At 36.8% G+C, this 19,583-nt stretch overlaps 1 protein-coding gene across 1 annotated transcript in view; it reads left to right on the plus strand.

Moving 5' to 3' along the window:
* The first annotated feature begins 283 nt into the window (after nt 1–283).
* The window catches only part of opn7b (opsin 7, group member b), a 39,302-nt gene continuing 20,002 nt past the window's right edge, over nt 284–19,583 (plus strand). Inside the window, exon 1 of the mRNA XM_079358991.1 lies at nt 284–616. The gene's annotated coding sequence lies outside the window, so the exon portion shown is untranslated. The remainder of the gene's footprint in view (nt 617–19,583) is intronic.

Raw genomic sequence — 19,583 nt, forward strand, 5'->3', positions numbered from 1 at the left:
TCAAACAAGCAAGTTAAAGGACGGTTAAGCATGAACATGGCTAAAGTGTAGTATACAAAACACTGTTTGAGATGTTGAAACCCTTTTAAAGCAATTCTGCATGCAGGGGTCTACACTCAGAGCAACCCGTGTAAGTGAAAATAAATCAGAAACAATAAAGACTGAAAATGACGTGTGTGTGTGTTTATGAAAGAGAGAGAGAGAGAGAGAGAGAGAGAGAGAGAGAGAGGAGCGAGCGGTGTTGAGATTTAAGCAGCAGCAAGGGAGAGCAGAGCAGAGAGGAGAGAGGTGATTGGGGGAGAGAAAGTGGAGAGTGGAAGCTGCAGGAGCTGATAGAGAGAGAGAAGGAGAGAACAGACACTAGGAGCACGTCTGCCTCTGTCGCTTCTTGGATCCCTCTGAGCACAGCTGTCGAGCTGCTTCTGTCTGTGAGTGGTTCCCCTCGCTCACAGTCTCCTCACGAGAGCGTCTGAGTGTGTACAGTATCCCAGAGTCTATATGCACAAGTCTGCTTTTTAACTGTTTTAGTAATGGTGTTGCCACATAGGTGAAGGTTTGGACTTGAGTCAATACAGATGATCCTCAGCCATCTCTGGCATCCCCTCTCATCATTAAGGTAAGAAAGTGCTTTATCAACTGAGTTTTTTCTGTTCTCTAGCTGGTCTACGCTATTCTCATCTTTCTTTCATTCTTCAGAGATCATTGGCTCTCATGAGAGTTTCTTTATATATAGGACGCCTGGCTCATTTAGAAAAAATAGCGTACACAGCAAGCACAGTACATCTGGTTGTGTTTGTCCAAGCTCTAGTTTCTGTTTACTTTGTCCTGAGTATTTGTCGCAACTTACATTGAATCCATCCAACAGTTTTAAAGGGAGTGACGGGAGTGAGTGCATCAAAGACTTGTTTATATCGAGCTTTAACTCTCAAGTTCACAAAAGCAGCTTCACATCAAACTTACCACACTTGTTAATCTCTGCTTCAAAGTGCCCAGGCAGTAAAAGGCAGTCAATTTTCTGATTCCTCAAACAGAGATTGAACAGATTTTGGTGATGATTTGTTATTAGTTAGTACGTGTGAGTTGCACAGCACAGTACAGAACAGTAACGTGAATGAAAGTGAAGTGGAGTTTGTCATGTGGGTTTTGTGACATATCAGTCCTCTCAGGGCGATTTTTGCACCTCAACTAATATTTAACTTTTAACTGGTATACATTGCAGAGAGTAGGCATATAGGGTCGGGTCATAATATGAAGGGGTTTTAATTCAGACAAGTTGTTAAAAGGGTTACAGATCTTTAAATGCAAAAAAGTGTTCCCCTGTTGCATACGTGCCCTACTTTGCCTGTTGCTCAACACATGTGTGTGTAGGTGTGTGAATGTGTGTGTTTGTGTGAAGGATTGTGATTGGAGAGTCTTATAAAACCTAAATAGGGATATAACCACTCGGGGCTTCCACTTAAAAAACATTTGTTTAAAATGTGAACCACAGCTATTTGAAGCCTTATAATACAGCCTGTGTCTTCATCCAAATGTCACTTATTATGATCTCACATTCCATACTTAGTCCACTGAACTTCACATTTAATATGCCAAATGAGAAATAAAATTCAACTTCTCAATATAATAAGCAATGCAGTTTAGCAGCTGGAGCATTTAAAGGGATACTTCACCCATCTGTATGAAGCTTTGTATCATTAGAAACATGGTAGTAGTGTTGAATGGTCGTGAATCCAGCCCTCATTTTGCCATGAGACGAGAAAAATTTGTTTTGCTTTGCTTGAAAGTTTTCTTCATGTGATGCAAAAAGCGTCATATTGCATCACATGAAGAAAACTTCCATTTAAAGGGATACATGTAAATGGGCGAAGTATCCCTTTAAGTGATTTGTTATGTTTTTGTTGCACTCTACTTGATTAGCTGATGCTTCAAGAAAAAGACGTGGATTTGTTTTTCCTCATTGATCCATTTAGTATAAATGCTGCTCACTCAGAACTAAATCATCATCTTTATTGCAAAATCACTGCTTAAACTTTGATAAGCTCCAAGGTTTTTTTGTTGTTGTGTATTATTAAAATGACTGTCTTGAGTGTTTTAAAGTTATTCCAGACTGAGCGAACAAACCACAAATTTTGAGGTTTTAATAGCCAAAGGGATAGCCAAAGGGTTAATGGCAGCACTGGAGCATATATTAGGTTATGGTCCAGGCATTCAAACATCTCATCCTGCTGATATTCCACACTCACCCTGCAGCCATAATAATAATCAGGCAGTCCACATCCAATCTCTAAGATGAGAGAGAAGGCTTTGTACAGAGCAGCTGCCAGAACTGCTGGGGGAAAAAATCTGCTTTTGTATACTGCTCTCTCCTAAATGTTTTCTTTATTCACATGATGTTCAGGACCCCAGACCTTAAATTCCACCAATAAAAAGCTATGTGATAAAGGACTTTTTGCTGAGAAAAAAAAACGCAAAGGAAAAATGTTAAAATTATGTCAGTAGTTTCCAAAGCTTTTTTGAGGATCCGCCTTTCGTAGATTAAAAGATTTTTTTTCGCAACACCAAGAGATTTTTTTCAAAATAGACTCTCTTCAAGTTGACCAAATCCATAAGAATGCAGAATTTGCAGACTTTACCCTTCGAGCCCTGCAATAATTAAATCCAGCTGTGGTCTGTTTTTGTCTTAATTGAGGCAACTGTGAAAAAAAGTACCATGCCTGTAAGATGTGACAAAAGGAAGTAGGGTGGCCCGCCTTCCTGCAGCAGTGGTGTGAATCATTGAGCGGCTCTGTAATATTCTTTATAAGGGCTGAGTTGCGCATTTGATGGCACAGATGCAACTTGTGTAAAGCCACTCTTTTGGGTATGACAGCTGAAAATCTCTTTCTGTAAAAATCAGTGGGCTTTTCTTTGTGTGATGGATTTGACATCTCCAACTGGTGTCTTAACTTGTTAAGCTTCATGCAGAAGCTTGTACTTGCACACAGTATGGATCCCTCCTCATTCCCGTCCAATGTAAAGGTGTAGCCTATGATTGAATATTATCATCCTATTTTCTTGTTGTTGTTTTTTAAATAGTTGAGATGCTCGTGTAGATTGCTGGGATTACAAACTGTGTGCATGTTTGTTTGTTTTTTTTTTCACTTAATAAACTGAGTCTAACATTGTAAGGTTAAACAATGTTTTGTTCATTTGTGAGTTGTGGCCAATATTTTTTTTTATAATACTGTATTGCAATTAGTTTTTCTCCAAAAAACAACTATACTCAATTATACATTAGTGATGTAAACAGCAATTGGCTGCCACTCTACTGACATTATTAAGCAAGTACACAGCACTGTCTGCTGGATGTTATTGTAAGTCGTTGCCTCCTCTTAACGCCAGTATTACTAGTTGAATGTAGAGGTGATATAACCCAGTTAGTCATACTGTTGGTCAGTATGGAGTTATTGTAGCAGCTGTTACAGCATCCATGTGGAATGGAAGGCGCTCTTCAGTGATGTACCAGCAGGGGTGAAAGGCTGACTCCACAATTAATCTGGTTTACAGAGCAGATGTGGGAGAATTCACCTTGGAGATAGGGAAGCTATGTTTTTAAAAGACAAAACTATGTCTGTGTGTGTAATCTTTTCCTTTGGTGGTGGTTACATCATGTTTGTTCCTTCTTCGACAATGTAGTACCTTTGTTTTTCTATCTTTGCCTTGGTTAACGGTTGCCATGAGGTCCTAATGAAGAGTAGAAGAGAGGTCTTCCTTATTGCCATCCTCACACCCTACTGGGGATGCCACAATTCACTCAAGTCCTGATCGGTATGATTCACGATACTGGGTCCAAGATACAATTCTTTCACAATTTATTTTACAAAATTAAACTGAAGACAAAAAAGACTAAAAAAGATTCCTTTCATTTTTAACTGCCTCATGATTAATCTTTACATGCATACATCCTACATAAACAGAGGCAGTCACTGAGGTGTAGTGTGTGGGAGGCTATAATGAATAAACATTCGTAGTTTTATGCAGGTGAAAGTCACACATGGTTTTCTTTTAACCACAGGAGAAGAGTCAGTTGACTCAGTTGACTTATGAAACTCAATTAACTTTGACATGTTAAGAACAGAGGAGTGAGTACAGTTAGCTGCTGATTTTAAATGTCAGTGAAAAAACACTTACTTCTTTTTTGCACCCAAGCTAATGTCAATTAAAAACCATGATTTTACCATGAAACCTACTTCTGTTCTTTGAACAACTTTTAAATGTCAGGATCCTACATTAGTGAGCTATTACTTATTCATTCAGCCAATACTGTGCATTTAAAAGAAATATATGTTACTTGGCAGTTTATAATGGCATCAAATTATAATGCAGTTCACATGCAAAAAGGAAATCTGTGCATTATTAGCCTTTAGACTGAAAACATGTTACATATTCTCAATTAGAGCTCCTGGAAATAGGTTCCATGTTTTTTAGCAGCCTTGGACAAAGCAGTGCTTCTAATCTCTTTGCTGATCTGGTCCTGCACGTAATACTGTATTTGGATTAATAATATCAGCCTGCTTTCTTACAAAAGTCGATTTTAGTACTTGCTTTGAATCTTTGCCATGAATGTTGTGAACACAAAAGCTGCAGTGACTTACTGACACTTAGATGGAAAATCTTCAATCATGTCACTGATGTTTCTTTTTGATTGCTTTAGGTCATTCAGAAGCATTAATGTCAGTTGGTTTCATGACCATCTAAAATCTCCTCGGGGTCACTTTAAAAAAAAAGGGAATGAATCAGACTGCCTTAAAACTGAAATTGAGAGGTTGATTTGAGGTTGGTTGAATTTTTTCTGATTTTAAGAACTTTTCCAGTAAAATAAACTTAAATATATACTTCAGTTAAAGAGATACTTCACCCATTTGCATGAAGCTTTGTTTCATTAGAAACATGGTAGTAGTGTTGAATGGTTGTGAGTTCAGCCCTCATTTTGCCCTGAGACGAGAAAAATATGTTTTTCTTTGCCTGGAAGTTTTCTTCATGTGATGCAATATGATGCTTTTTGCATCATGTAAATGGGTGAAGTATCCCTTCAAGTTTCTCTTCATGAGTCACAGTCTTTAATTGTTTACAACTTAAATGCCAAAGCTGAAAATACTCCATGTTCATTTTAGTTTACCTTAAGTAGCTACTTAACCAGATTGGGTTTTGTTTGTTTCCAAGTTAATGGCAGAAAAACATGTGATATTTTTATGTGATAGATAAGCTGGTCAATCTTATGTATAGCCCACATTTCCACAGGGACCATGTTCAACTTCCTTTAGAGAACCCATTTGAAATGAAGATTATAGGACCTCTGATGTTTAGATGGAAGTTGAAGTGAACACTAATTGCTCCCTATAGAAGCTTGTTTCCTTGGGATCTCTAGATAGTTGTGTATACTGACTATAATGTCCATGTGTGTGTTTAATTCCAATTAAAATTCTGTATTAGTTCAACATTAGATCCTTGAAATCCGTTGATTTGTTGAGTTTAATTTTGTTGTTCTAAAGTGACTGAGAATGTGAGCGTAATGATGAGATAACAAGTGAGAGGTAGGAGTGTGTGTGCTTGCGATTTTTGTCCATCTTTTGCCAAGGTAATCCAAATACTGCCTGTACCTACAAGAAATATTGTGCAAGAAAAACATCATTTTATGGCAAATGGAAAGTAAAAGCAGGCCCACACAATCAGAGCCAATTCAGACGGAAAGACAGCGGGAAACATTGCCCTGGTAACAGCAAACTCCGCAGATCACAAAAGGTGTGTTAACACTGTGGTCCTGGGTTGTGTAGTTCTTTTCAGTGTTTGGTCCTCTAAAGATCCAGGACCAGATCCTTAAAACAGTAACTGCTTACACAAAGATATAAATAGTTATGTATGTATTATGTTTTATGTAGGTTTTATCAAGCAGTACATGATTCTGCTTTAGAGCTCTAAATAGTATTGTTCACCTTACATACATAAACCTTTGTTTGCACGGCATCTAATTGCTATAAACACATTTTAAATTGCCCCTAAATATGTAAGCTTTGGATCGGAGGTCAATGCATGGACTTGGAAAAAATGATAATAATATTTTTTACAGTAAACAGTATTAAGATATGTGTGAGAGACTTCACTAAATGCTTCACCATTCATGATTAAGTTAAATGATTTGGAAAGGATTTAGGCTCCAACGTGAAACAACAAACAATAATTGCTCTCACAATGACTTTCTCTTGATCAAAAACGTTTATCTTTGAGTGATTACGCTCAAGCGTGGGTTGCTACATAAAAGCTTGTTCCGAGAGACTGTGCTCAGGGAAGATAAGAAGCTCTAAAAAGGCACACATGCTTCTTTGCAAGATGTGTACTATTTTTCTTTGAACACGTAAAGCTACACTACTTGAACAAGTTTCTCACCACAAAATGTAAAAATAACAATAAGACTTCAACAATAAGTACCCTATCTAAAAGACAGCTCGGAGTTATGTTTTTATGTTTGAAACCAATTTCTCCAATAGAAACATGAACCTTTTACAGTTGGCATTCCCAATCCTCAGATATGCCTCACATGTAGTCCTATACTCAACACTTTGTGTTGTTCTCTTGTGTAACAATAAAAGGACATGAAAACAAACAATGCAGCCATCCAAGATTTGTTGTCTTCCTCAACAATCTATCCGCTGTCTTTTGAAGCAGGGTCAGGTGTTTCAGAGCCAGAGCCTTCGTAATTGAGCATCTTATATACAGTATTTACAGAGGGCTTGTTTGTCCTTTCTTGTCCATCTTGTCGAGCTTTGTGATGGCCATCAAGATTTCTTATATAAAGTAAGCAGAAGTCTATTTTTAAACCACAGATGACCTATGCCCTTTGCAAAAATGTGCTTCTAAGTCATGAATTGATGTAGGCCACATTTAAAACATCTGTTCTGTACTTTTCTGAAAGTTTTGCTGAAGATCTACCTGCAAAGTTTCAGTTTTCAAACATCAACTGACAAAAAAGAGGAAAAAATGTTCATTGCTTGATCAAGGAAATGGAAGGTAATGATGACAATCTGACTAAAAACAAAGTAGCCTACTGTTTTATCTATTTAAGCAATGTTCTAGAAGGTTATCTGTATCTCTGTGTCGAGTTGCATGTTCCCCCCATGCATTGTTACTAGGCCTACAGTGTGATCCTGACCAACGCCACTGCAATGGTCGACATATGGTCCATGAAAGAGGACAAGAAGGGCAATTTGCCCAATTTGCTTATTTCTTGACTTCAACTGTGAGATTTCATTTCTTATTTTAATTTGTGAATGATTTGTTCATTTAATATGTTTTACAGTCATTTCTTCCAACATACATTTTCTTCAATTTTAAAGTTTAAGATAGACCAATAAGATCATTCACAAATGTTAAGGAATATAACCAGTTTTAAGACAGTTTTAAAGGAACCCTTAAATGCTTTCTCCTGACAAGTTCACATTGTTCCCCTCATTTACTTTCTTGTCACTGAACACTCAGTGTTAAAAATAAATGTAATTCCGAGAGTAAGCCCTGTCTGAGCAGCTGCCTCCCCCATAACTTTGGTCAACTGTTGCTTGTGTCTCTTTATTGCTATGTATTGTGTAATGGTATATTTTGGGCTTTGCTATGTCCTACCAGATGTTCTGCAAAATATCAGTCAATACACCAAACAACTTTTACATGCTTCTATCCAGGCCTTCCTCGCTGAAGTAATGTGTTTAATAAGGCTGTCTTAATTATGAGGTACTTGACTGTGAGACTTACATTTTAAAGCACGCAACAAACTGGAACCTCTCTGAACCCACTGCGTATTTACTGTATGCAGTGCACAATTGTGTGTTCTGTTAGAGAATAGGGAGCTGAACAATTGTTAAATGATGTTACACATTAAATTGGCTGATTTGCCTTGAAGCTGATTGAAGCCTTTGACTCTGACAGGGACAGCTGCCATTTACAGTACCCTAAAGACAAATACACTATGGCTTCTTCACAGTACTGTATATATGTGTGTGAGTGCATGTGCACTTGTGCATGTATAAATGCTTGTGTGTGATTATCTGCGAGCATGGACATACCCCCAGGGTGGCTATATCCTGAATGACAAGCAAGCAAATGTCAGCTATCCTTATCCTCATGTACTACATGCATTATGTATGAGGCTGTCACTCCCAGCTTAGACTGTAAGAACAACATGAACATGCTGTTACACACAGGGACACCACCACACTAATGAATGCACAAAAAGCACACACAGTCACATATTTACATGCTAAATTCTCTTGCCAAGGGCATGGTCACTGAGTAAATACATAACTTAAAGTCTTCCCCTCCACCCATCCTCTGCAAATAAAGGCTTCTCTACCAAATCACAGATCATGCCATGTTAATGCTTTACAATTGGCATGCAATAGCAATGGTACTGTGAAAAGTGCATGTATGCAGATGTTGGGATATGACATTCACTTTATCACCTACAGCTGATAATTCAAAAATAACACAACAGCCAGCAAGTAATCATTAAGCTTTGCAACTTTACAAGAATTGGCAAAATATGCTAGATTAACTTTTTTTTTAATTGTTTAATGCTTCTTGGTTTGTTGTTGTTTTTGTTGTTGCTCTGCTATGAAGTGCAATAAAGCACTCAAGACTCTAATTACAGAACTTAACATCTCTCTTTACTTTTTTGTCAGCATCTTTGAGGTCACTGTAATGATCAGACAATTTAAGATTTCTAAAGTTGTTTTGTTTTTTGGTCAGTGAACTAATCAGTTAGTCTCACTTGGGTGGGTCTTTCCAGTGTTCTTGACAAGCTTCTTATGTCTCTTAAAGATATAATGTGCAAAATTTCAAACATTTATTAATAATTTAAACCATATCCATACATGGCAGGGGCCTCGGCGACCTGATCCCCTGATACAGCTTCTGGCTGTTGGGACATGGAAACCATACCCTATGTAAATAAATTGTGGAGAAATTATTTTCTTAAAAGAGAATAGTCAAAGTCTTCCCCCCAAATACCTCACCTCTGTGTTCATGTTGACTGAATGTCGCTTACTTCAGCTTGTTTTGCTCAGAGGCTCTATCTACTATTTTTGTTTTTTTCATTCAAGATAGCACCACACTTTACAACAGAAAAGTTGCTAAATAAGTGATAATAGATAATATTATCTTTGTCCTATGAAGACACACATAGCAACCAAACCAACTTCCAACTTTGAGATGCATATCATCACAATGATCACAGAGTCTTCTTCTCAGAAGTGCGTTTTGCACTTAGGCTCCTCTCTCTGCCTATAGAACCCTGCAAGTGGAACAGGACTGGAGAGACAGAGGAAGGTAGGAAACAGGAAGAGAGGGTGGGGAGCTATGGTGCATAGAGGGCGTGTCTAGAATTAATTAATTGCATTTAAAAAACAATTTCCTCACATCTTAATTTGCTCCAGTATTCAAACAAAAAAAAAATGCACACATCAAGAATCTATAAGGGACAGATCGACTAAGAATGGATTTTCGCCACAAATACCTTCACCAAGTTTGCACCATTTGTTATTGTTTAATTTTCTTAGCATAGTGCTGGGGATGTTCAGCTGCAAACAAGCCCATAAAGTTGTCCTGGTCCACACAGTTTGCTTTTTCTTTTTTTTTTCATCTTTTAAAAGTGGAGAATTAGCTGTCTGCTTAATCCATAAACTCCATGGTGAATTTTATCATATTTATGTTTGTTGCTTTGTTTTGTTTGCTTCTTTCATTTCATTTGGTAAGTTTTGTTTTCATAAACTTCAACTTTCCAAATTTGTTAGGCATGGTTTTCTGCTATGCCGCTACTGTGATTGTGTAACTACAATAAAGCTACATAGTCATCATCCAATATGCTTTAAACCTCCCGACAATACATTCAACTGCAGGATTATGTAACTGCAGTCATATATGTAGGAACAAATCAAGAATACATCCATACACAATTAAATGAAGACTCCTGACTGCAAACTCCCACATCATATATTATGCACGCATGCCCTCCGACTTCATTACCATCAAATAATGTTATTTAAGTCTTTGCGGGTATTTAGCTTTGAAGGAAGAAAGAAACGGTCACATAATTGTCAGCACAACTTTCTTCATCTGTTCAAAAACTGAAATCGCAGACTCCCCCGTTGTGTTATTCCCCCTCTGCCCACTCCCCCCCTTATTATGCTTTTATGTCAGGTCTGAGGCAAGTCATTAAAAAGATGCACTTAAAAGCCTGCTCAGCTCAAAGGACAGTGTAGGTGATTAGATATGAAGAATATTGGTATGAGGGATGGAAGGTGAGATCATCTCAAAGACATTTAATGAAGTTTAACAGGTTCTCTTGAGAGCTCTTAGGGCAAGAAACATGACATTTAACACTGGAGGAAACGTAATTGATGGCAGTAGTGTAAGAGCTTTGAGAAAACTATGAATGACAGTTTGTTGAAACAAGTACAAAATGTTGTTATGTCCTCAGAGCTCCCAATGCCAGTGTTGCAAGACTGCAAAAATAAACACAATATTATACAGGGTGCTTGTTGTTTATATTTGCCTATATTTTAATATTGGTTAAGAAATGTTTGACCAGCTGGTCCAGTAATTATGTGCTTGTTGGAATTCAATTTGTTTATGAAATCTCTAAATATCAGATAGTCTGGGCCTCTTTAATTTCCTTTCTTCAACATCTTGATGATATAGAAAATATACTGAGGAAGGAAGAGTAAGGTGGAAGCTTATATAAAACTCTAATGTGGAAAATATGACACAGTCAAAGCAAGGAAACTCCAACCTCCCTATATAGCCTCAGAGCAGCTTATTGTCATAAATAATAGAAAATGGACTTGTGTAGCTTTTCAAAGTGCTTTTACACCACAAGTCATACTTACCCATTTACACCATATTCACACACTAATAGCAGAAGTTGCTATATAAAATCTCCATCAGTTTTAACTAACCCATTCATTCACATTCACACTGCTACTGCTAATGCTGTGCTGTGGCAGTAGCAAGAGCAATTTGGGTTTCGCCTGAGGACACATTGAAACGTAGCTGCAGGATGTGAGGATTATACCGATCTACAGTTTAAGAGACAAGCTCTAGCACTGAGCCCCTGTCGCCCCTGTGAGCTAGTTTCCTTAAGAATATTTTCATTTCGATGAAATGTTTGCATTTCAACATGCTCAAGTAAAATGATTCACACTCAACATTTTACCATTTCAACATCAGGATGCTGGCATTGTCATTTTGAGCATGTTATAGTGTTTTGTTTTTGGTGTCTTCCTTTTTTCAGTTGAAGTTAACGCAAGGATTCTAATGTAAAAAAAAAAAAAAAAAAAGCAATGTGGTGAATAAAAAAAGAGTGAACACACATCATGAAGGGCAGATGTAAGAGGGATAGGATAATTGAATGCAGTTGATGAATGAAGTGGAAAGGTGCTGAGGGAAATGACAGAAGAATAGAAACCAGGTGCTTCTCTCCTATTGGGAGAAGTGTTACATTGTCATCGGGTGACAAAGGCAGGCAGACACAGTGTACATATAAATGCAGATAACATCAGTTATAGAAGAACATTTTTGAAGGCAACAGTTTGAAGAGTAAAGTAAAGTCGTATATTAAAGTAGGCCAAGAGTATTTATGTGGTGCATCAGACATACTTTTCTGAATTGGTAAAGTGGTCATTTACATTAGAAATGTAAATCACAAAATAAATGGAGGGGAAGAGGACTTACAGTCAAAGTAAACTTCCCTTTAGTATTTAATATTCAATGGCATTGCAATTGAGTGACTTCCGTTTTTTTAAGACAATTTTCAGGTTTGATTCTTCCCCAGGGTTAATAGTTAAAGTACACCACACATTTCAATTTAGGTTGTACATGTGTCTTAGACCAGTCCCCAACCTTTCTCCTTGCTGTCAGATATTCACATCTATTTTAACAGTTTTCATCGATTGATGTCTCTTTTCTGGGATAAGCTTAGCTTTTTATTTTTTCATTCCAAGACAAAAGTCAGATACACCTTCATATAAACTATCTTGTAAGTGGGTAATTATTATTTTAAACCCACTTTTCGAACCAATGTCTTAGACCATCAAATAAATAATTACATCAGTCTCTTTTTGAATCTCTTTATTCCACCTTTAACAATTCAATTCCTGCTGTCAGTTTCTTACCAGAACTGATCCAGCATCTATCTGTCTATCAGCCCATTTCTCAACCACTACCTGCACAGAAAAGCCAATTTCCTTTGATGTGAAACACTCACTTGAAGGGTAATTGACACCGGGCTGAGAAAAGCTTTTTCTCTGTCTTGACCAGACTCCAGCTACAGAGAGTAAATGAATTCTTAAAAACAGCCCCAGCAATACTTTGAACTGAAGAGAGAAACATCTCAGAAACATTTCCTTAAAAGTTGTTTGACCTTCTACCTGGTTTGAGAACTCAGAGCATGTGCACTGAGTCAGCACCATGTGGGATCTCTCCTGGAGGCTTTTAGCATGCAAGTGTTCTTTCTGTTCACAATCCATCATTGCTGCACATCCAACATTGGAAACAAATGAGGTGTATCCGTAGTATAAAGAGGAAATGAAGAAAAACAATCAGGAGCACGATTTAATCATTTGTCTTTTATCTCTGTCACTGGCCCCATCTGATTATCCATTAGATTAAGAGTCTTTAGAGCAAGCTTTCCCTCGAGAACATGAGAAAACATAGTGAACAATTCTTTCACACTGCAACACAAAGGCTGTCCTATTTCATTTGAATGCAGAGTCGCCCACACAAGGTATCCATCAGCCAAACATGGCCTGTGACATTGTGAAAATGCAGTACACTCAACTAACACAACACTGATCTTGGATTGCCTTAAAAACTGTGGGATTATCTTCATTGACTGAATGTTTAATGGCAATGGCTTGTGATGTTGTTCTTTAAATGGACTGCAGCAGCCATAGTATGAATAAAGACTCCAGCTCATCTAATGAACACACTTGGTTTAGTTGAAGAAAAACTTGTTAAAACCAATTTTTCCTTCCTCATGCTTTACTGGTTGTATTAATAAAAAAAAAGGGTTCATTAAGGTCCCACACAAGTCTTATACAATACTCTGTGTCTAGTTTAACTAGTGTCAAGTGATCAGTTGTGTTTTCCTGCTGCATCGGTCGGTGCACAGTTAAAAAAGGAACACAAGATCCTCTGTGGCCACTGACTCTCTTTTGATGACATCCTCGTGCAGGGCAGCAGACATTAGTTGTGTTCTTTATTGATCTCGACCATGACAAGACTCCTGCCTATGTCTGTCTACAGTATGCTATCATATTTAAGTGTAACCTTTTCGTCAGGTTCCCTTTAGCCAAGAAAAGATCTTTCTTTTTTTTAATTAGTTGGACACTTCAAAACAATAATTATTATCAATGTGAATTAATATTTTGAATAATCTCTATCTGTGTTTTCATTCTTTATAGAGTGTGAAAACATTTTAAAAAGCTCAATTGGGAGTTGCACGTCACATTTAAACAACCTGAGAGTTTCATCATAACATGTGCTGTCAAGAAACTGGCTTTGGGTCACACAAGGGGAAATCAAAGTAGTCAGTAAACATTAACATAAAAAACACAGCTGTGTGTGTTACACTTTTTCGGATTCTTCTGTAACACGGAGAAATGCAAATGAAGTGCATCATCCGCAAATAGTGCCTCATTATAGGAGAAACGAGGAGCAAAACCAGAAACATTAAGCCCCTGGATGAATAGGGTTTGCTGCTTTGCCAAGAAGTATGGCCGCAACCTTGGTCACTTAGTGTGATTGAGTGGGTGACATTGACATAAGCAGAAAGTGAGTAAGAGCCTTCGAAGTGCCTCCTGGGACTTGTATTCTCTGAAATAGTCAAGTGTCTGTGTGAATGACAGCTTAATCCAATTTGAAGGTTAGTGCAGAATAAGCCATATACAGATTTAGGTCAAAGGTCATGACTGCAACGTTTGGTACATTTTCTGTATTTTTCTTTTTATATATACGTGTTGAATGTAAACCAACAAGAACACTGTTGCTGTGTGATTTTGAGTCTAGAGTTTTTGTACACTTCTCATACCATTGCATTGTAAAGGAGTGTGTCCTCTAACATAGATTTAGCTTAATTAATTCATTAAGATGTGAATATATCGTAATTTTTCTCGGGGCACCCTCCTCCAGTTAACGGAATAAATAGCTATTGATGGGTTGAAGTTCTAGGAGCCATTTTCAATCAGTAATTAAACACACAGTTCTAAATGATGAAATATGACTATTACAGGAATTGTGAACAATAATGCTAATTAATTAGGTACATATAAAAGATTATATTATACATTATATTATTTATTTGATTTTAATAACACTCATCCAAAGCTACAACCAGCTCTCTATAGGAAGCATCCACTACAAATCCAGTCTTAAATCAATCTCATAATTAAAGTTTTAAGTAATCTTTTAAGAAACCAACAATATCCGTCCTGGCTGCAGGCAGTGGATGAAAGACAGACACAGGCATACAAAGACCTGAAAAAATGATTATCATTGAAGGTTAGAAGCACATTTTGAGCCCCCTGTCATCCTCATTTTTGTGCATTTTCTTTCTCCCCGTCACACACTCAGGTTTTTCTGCTCTGAAAAAACATCACCTGAGACTCATCCTTGTCAGAGCTCCAAATGCCAATGCTTGTTTTTCCTTTTTTTGGAACAAGTAAATCCCAAAACCCCAACAAAAAAGCAATGGAGCATGGATACATGCAACATCAAAGCACATACTGAAATCCAGATCAATCTTAAAATCCTTGTACAAGATAGAGAGCTAGAAAGGCAACCGTATATTTAAAAGGAGCTTCTGTTCACTCTGAGTCCCTTTAATGTATTTTATTAGTGACATTTTTATATGGCTTTGGTGTCCTCTTCAGCAATGAAGGGGACTAAGATATGTTCTATTGTTTATGGCAAGTTATTCATTTATTTACTTTAATCAAGATGAGATTTCATTTGTAATAAGAACAAATAAAATGAAAACAAATAGAGAGATATCAGAAACCAGCAACATGCTTCACAATATGCAAATTAAACAACCATAAATGTCCATAAGAATTAGTAATTTGTTAGTCAATCATTAAAATGTCAAATTAAAACACCTAAAGACCTCAAAGTTACGCTAATTCAGTAAACAAATTACAACAATTGAAATTCATATTAAAATATAGCTAACATATAGCTCCTCCCAACATTTCTTTTCTGTCTTTACCTCTCCTATCAATAAAAGGGTAATAGAGATGAAAATTACAGAGATATGTAAATGGCGTATTTCCCGTTTGTTTTTAAATAGTCATTTACCAACTAAAGCTAACAGGCCAAGTGCAATGCTAAATATGGGGGATTTCTTGTAAGTTTTTTGATCTTATGGTTAAACAATTTCTGTCAGTCACAGAGGATCATTAAAAACAAATCTCCTTCAGGAGAAATTGACATCTGTCACACACTTTTAACTAGCTACCTCATAGTTGTGAAGTTATCACACTCTGAACCATAAGTTCACTTTAAGGTTGCAATATAGAAAAAGATAAAAGGGATATATCCTCTGAAATTCTGTTCAAAATGTCAAGAGAATTCATCCTGAAGTGGAGGAAACGCATTAGACAGTATAGTAGTAGTGAACTTTCTTTTTCCTCTCAGCATCCCAATACTATTCAGGTATGAGCTGTTATGAGTTGAGCAGGATTATAATCAAGCCCGATCAATATCTCCCTTTTTATGACAATGTTGAATAGGGTGTGAAATAATGCAAACAAATTTATGAAAAACTATTTTGGAATGTAAAGTGAATGCATCAAGCTCATAGTGGGAGTAAGCTGCAGGCTTTAAAACAAATAAAACAAACATTTAAACTAACAGTTTAAATGTGAGTATAAAACATGTATAGTTAAAGTCTGTAAGTGAATCAAATGTGTGCTAACTGGGCTTCACAGTTTTTAAACAGAACAGCTGAAGAAAATCAAAACAACAGATTAGTGGTAGAATTAACTGAGAAATCTATCTGAGACACAAGTATGACGCTGAATGTCTCTTTTAGATTAATTTAGATAAGGCCGGAGTATTCAATTCAATTAAAAAAACTTTATTTGTTCCCGGGGGGCAATTCAAGGGCTATTAAATTTGAAGTTGAAGCTGGAATGAGTCACTGGCTGAGAAACAGACCATTTTATTACTTTTTTCAGAAGTTCAAGGGTAGAACTTTTTCCAATGTCATTGTTGGGCAAGACAAATGTCTGCTTATTTAGAATGATGTGCAGCACTTACAAAAATTGAAATTGAGAGATATTACCAATAGACCAATCACTCAGGTGTTATAATATCAGAAGAGTGATTGCAATGTACCTGTGGCAGTCAAAGACTGTGCATGTGTGTCTGTGCTTGTTTTTACAAGCTCAGATACTGTTATGACCACTTCCGTTATTAAAAGTCATGACCATTTGAATAATGATTGAGAAGAAATTCAGCTCAACAATAATAAAGTCACGCAAACACCTTGACGTGCAACTGCACTAACACGACTTTTGCAATGACTCATCTTATGGTAACATGTAAGTTTGCATGCGGGAAAGAAATGAAAGCAGCAACCAGTCAGGAGGCAAACCTATACAACTACAGGAAAGCATTAAGTATGACGTAAATCCAATCTTTTTGGCGAGAAATGTCTTGACTGGTTGTTTAATTTAAATAAAAAATTAAGTGGAATTTGTATTGTCATTCTTTTCAAACTAAATAGCTTCAGCTTCTGGAGTGTGTTGAATTGTTCTTGAATTGATCCTTGACTAAGACCATTATCAAGTTGTTGTCAATTGTTCCTGGGCTGATTGCCAAAACTAAAGAGGTGACATAAATAAAGTTGTGACCTAATAGACAAGATATACAAGATAATTCAGATAGATTATTGACCTCTTAAAAACAGCTGATTGGTCAAACTACCATGCTGGCATGGTTTATAATCAATGTCTATTTAAAATAATATTAGATAAAAGAGGAAACCTATTGGACAGGGAAAATGTTCCCCATTCCCCTCCTTAATGGACTGAAGTCAAACAGCTGTGGAGTTAGTGTCATCAGCTATTGGTTTATTAATTATTTTAAAGCCTTAGGGGAAGCATTTGGTATGGTGGACCATATTTACCGTATACTTTGCTTTCTTGTCTATTTAACTCTTTTAATCATCTTCAAAATTAGCAACATGCTTTATTGGACAAGACTTGAAATAAGTGATTGGGAATTGAAGATCAATTGGAAAATATTAAACACAGTTAAAATCATTTCCCTTTATGATTTATACAATCTGAGTTAAATAGCAACAAGTTAAGTCCATGTTTTAGGCACTGTTGCAGTGTATTTCTTTAATCAGAGGCTACACACTTATTTTAAGTGGTTAATGAACTATAACGGGTTTACTTAAAATTCACCCTTTCACACACTCATACATAAATATTGAGCCTATGGCTGAAAGGCACAATGAACCACTAAGCCACAGCCACCCTGTTGTATTATCTGTACTCGCAAGTAGAGTACAATGTTGAATCAACATTTTATACTTTGTATCAAATTACTATATTCCAATAGATCTCTGTGTACAATGACGATAAAGAGAAGACTGCTCGTGAGCTTAGCTTTGTGGTAAATAATTCACTCCATGTACTTTGTACAGTAAAGATCCCAGCTCTGCTAGCTTATTTTTGTCTTTTGTCTGTGGGTGATGGAGCTGCATTATTTAAAACAGGCTCTTAATTTCTCCAAGACGAGTCAGCCTGCTCCTGGTCCCAAGAGAATCAGGATAATCACCCAGATAAGATTTATGACTTACGTGTGAGACATTTAATTTGCTTTCAATATGTGTTACATAAGTGTTCAGTCCATGTTAATGTGCATACCAGAACATCTAATCAGGTTAGTGGAGTTATATACCATATCTACTTTAGCAGGAGCATATGGACTGCTCAAGAAACCAGAAGGTGACTTTGAAAAAGAGAGAGATGGAAAGCACTATGTATTCATTTTATGCATGAGACTCCATCTATGTAAATCTATTCAATCACACCTGTCTAATAAGAGTATGGAGGATTGGAAGGCTGTGTTTTAGCTTTGAAACAGTAAAACAGACTGACAAGCAGGAGATACCCGGACAGAGGTGCTTTCAGGTGCTGAAGAGTTCTGTCCACATACCTGATTAGAAGTGGTTTTCATTAGAGACAAGCCATTCTAGTCATGAATCCCAAACTGTACAGACGGTGCTTGATACAGTGGTTATACGTGCCCTTTTTTTTTCTTATACAGTATATATTACAGTTTTCACTCATCTCGTTTTGGTGCTGCGAAGTGGATAATGATTGGGAGTCTCACATGAAAGGACAAGGTGATATGTCAGATTGATTCCAAAGCTACTTTTTCTGATAAATGGTATTATAGTGTCAAACTCTGCATGGTATAAGTCGAACATCCAATGACAATAATTGAGAAACAATAGAAATATTTACGGGACACTGGACATAACCAGTTCAGTGGGGGTCATATTTTACAGCATATACCAACAAAAAGATAATAACCATCTTCAGAAAGAAGATGTTTTTATTTTATACTCACCCCCCTGCTACATTTAAATTGCACAGTGTGTAAGTGTTTATGTCTCTGAGTCCATCCTTCTCTGCTTGGTACCTGTCTGCAACAGGAAAGTCCAGAGGAGATAGTCATGGTCTGAGTATTTACTGGATATTTGACAGGGAAATGGCAGGGTTATGGGAGGGCACAGAGAAGACAGCCCTGCAAGAAAAAACAACTTATCATTCACCTTGAGGATGCAAACCAGAGGAAACGAGCTGATCAACACCTTTTGTTTTTAATATGTGAAACAGATTGATGGATTGTATACCTGTTGACACATGACTGGCACAGAGGCAGTGACACATTATCTTAAATGAAGGATGTTCCAATATGTCTACCATAAGTGACTGACCCATCAACATTTTGCCCGAGTCAGCCCTCTGAAATCTATCACACCTTGGATAGAATATATGCAGCCCAACATGTGTTTTCATATGGACTAATTGGCTTTGTATGTAAGATCAGGCCTTTTTCCATATTTCAACACTTGTTGTGTTTTTCAGTGTTTTAGTATTTCACAGTAACTTCTTATGAAGCTGTGAGTTTCTAATGTGTTCTCTTTTAACGTAGACTTTAATTCTTACCTTGATTCTGAAAAAACAATATCACTACAGAGCACAACAGAGATTAGAGCCACATACATAGAAGATGAAAAGTGAAGATTTCAGTAGGTTTTTTGGGGGGCAGATTAGCAACAAACCAACATTTGCAAATTAATAATGAGATCAGGACCAAAAACTTTTATTTTGCCACAAAACAACAATGTTTTCTGTTCTGACTTGAGAATCCCAGAAGAAGCTGAATTTATTACATCTGCTTTAATATTAATGTGATAAGGAAAAACTTTAGTTGGACATCCAAACAAGCACTTTTTTATCATGTTGACAGAATCCTCCCTT

Source organism: Symphodus melops, assembly GCF_947650265.1.
Source record: "Symphodus melops genome assembly, chromosome: 13".
In the NCBI taxonomy this organism is placed as follows: Eukaryota; Metazoa; Chordata; class Actinopteri; order Labriformes; family Labridae; genus Symphodus; species Symphodus melops.